The following is a 2,578-nucleotide window of genomic DNA, read 5'->3' as shown; positions in this document are numbered from 1 at the left end:
CAAATAAACTTCCTTGACAACTACTCCCTCCGTTCCGAATTACTTGTCTTGGATTTGTCTAGATACGAATGTATCTAGACTCATTTTAGTGCTAGATACCTCCGTTCCGAATTACTTGTCTTAGATTTATCTAGATACGGATGTATCTAGACTCATTTTAGTGCTAGATACCTCCGTTCCGAATTACTTGTCTTGGATTTGTCTATATACGGATGTATCTAGACTCATTTTAGTGCTAGATACCTCCGTTCCGAATTATTTGTCTTAGATTTGTCTAGATACGGATGTATCTAGACTCATTTTAGTGCTAGATACCTCCGTTCCGAATAACTTGTCTTGGATTTGTCTAGATACGGATGTATCTAGACTCATTTTAGTGCTAGATACCTCCGTATCTAGACAAATTTAAGACAAGTAATTCAGAACGGAGGGAGTAAGTATGAACCGATGGTATTGCTTGTTGGCAAAGTCGTCTTCAGGTAAACCCGACGTCCCTAGTTCGAGTCATGCTGCTCGTTTTTTGTTTTTAATTACGCGAGTCACTCCTAGTTCGAGTAGTCATTTATTTAGTCCCATGCCGATCGACTACCGAGGTAAACTTTGACTGGTTTAAAAGAGGAGCCGCATATTTTGTTATAAAAATTCCTAAGCGGTAACAGTTTGTGGAGTTGATTTTTTTTTTGAGACAAATTTGTTTGTGGAGTTGATGAACTGTGCTGTTTGTGATTGATTGATGATTGATGATGATGGGCCTTGGGCCCGACGGATCTATAGTGGCCAGAGAATACCATAGCATACGAGAGCTAGCTAGCTGGGGCAGGATGAATTTGTATCTCTTTTTTTCAAGTGGGGACTTTACGCAGCGTTTACCGGAAACGCCCGCAAAGCGCCGGAGCTTTGGAGGCGCTTTCAAAATGCCGCAGAACGCCAGACCTATGGAGAAACGCCACAAAAGATATACGAAGGCGTTTTAGCAAAATCGGTTTTGCTAATGAATTTTTGGATAACTAATTTACACAGAAACACGCTTGGGTTTGGAAAGGATAAAACTGGCTTGTACATTTCCTTATTTGGGTAGGAGGATACCGATTCACTTCTCCCCTTGCCTTCTCTCTCCTACTTTCCCCAATTTTGGCCATTGATGACGACTTCCCAAAAGCTTCGACTCCAGCCGCTCCAGCCTGTGATTCCTCTTCCGTCGTTCGTCCTCACCGCCAGACACCGGCGCCCTCCTCCCGTCGGGACGGCCTCGACGACTCCGCGCGCGGAGGCTTTCCCTGGTCGCCTAGGCCGACTCTGGTCGTCCCGGTACAGGCTCTGCTCGGCGAGATCTGCTCCTCGAGCTCATCCCGTAGGTCCGCCGCCCCTGGGCGACCTCCCTCATCGGCCTTGCACAGGCTTTGCTCGGGGAGAGGTTCTTCTCAAGCTCATCCCAGATGTACGCCGCCCCTTGATGCTGGCCGTCCAGTAGCGTCCGCACATGGAAGTTCAGATCTCAAAAGACTGCTCGACGCCGCCCACCCTGATAGCGGCCATGTCAGGGCTGGAGGTCAAGCGTGAGGACTATGATTCGGCGGAGCAGGTAAACATTTCTTCTTTGTTTGCATTTCAAGGTCGAATTATTTGAGCTGGGAGCCATTTTTCTTATCGAATGACAAATTTACTGCACACAGTTGTACATAAAATAATTTAGCATTACTATCATCTTATAATACAGAACGGGAAGTTTTGGAACCTATAAATTGATGAAAAATTGTAACAATTATTATTGTAATGAATCTATAAATAAAATTTAAAAAATAATATTGTAATGCTCAATCATCTTCTGGTTGTTGAGCGGAATGCTGTTGATGATTACTCCACAACTGTCGAGCAATGCCTGCACGAACTCTCTCACCAGTAGCTCATTCATCTTCTCTTGCTTGCCCTCTAACTTGCTGATCACCATGGTCAACATGTTGTTGTGCTTCCCCATGCTCATAAAGCTCGAACACCTCATCATGATGATTAACCTTCCGGATGAAGTTGTGGATAATACAACAAGCCATAACAATTTTGACTTGTGTTTTATATGGATAAGGAATTCCTCCTTTCCTACTCGTAGTTGTGCGTGCAGATGATTGAACATATCTTTCTAAGTAGTATATCGTCTATTACTTCCACGAAAAGAAGCAATATGATAACGATCTCCACGGTACGGGGCAATAAATTTTGGAGTATTTGCATATCCAGAATCAACAAGATAAAATTTACCTGCACGTAAGGTTTGATAGCACGGTCAGAATCTTTATGTAATAAGATTAATCAATATATAGTTCATATATTTGAACTTTTACCTTCAGGAACAACAAAACCCCCACTAGTAACAGCCCATCTTAGAACTGCTTGATCTGATGCAGAACCTTCCCATCCAGCAGCGACATATGCGAATGTCATGTCAAATGACACTGCTGCCATTACATTTTGAGAGGGGTAACCATGCCTATTTCTATAAGGAGTTTGCTTATCTAGCCTGATTTTTGCCTCAATGTGTGTCCCATCAATTGCTCCTAGGCAGTTCTGTTGGGATTTTTGTTAG

The sequence above is a fragment of the Triticum aestivum genome, chromosome 3A (assembly GCF_018294505.1).
Source record: "Triticum aestivum cultivar Chinese Spring chromosome 3A, IWGSC CS RefSeq v2.1, whole genome shotgun sequence".
In the NCBI taxonomy this organism is placed as follows: Eukaryota; Viridiplantae; Streptophyta; class Magnoliopsida; order Poales; family Poaceae; genus Triticum; species Triticum aestivum.
The sequence above is the reverse complement of the archived record's forward strand: the minus strand, read 5'-3'. Positions refer to the sequence as shown.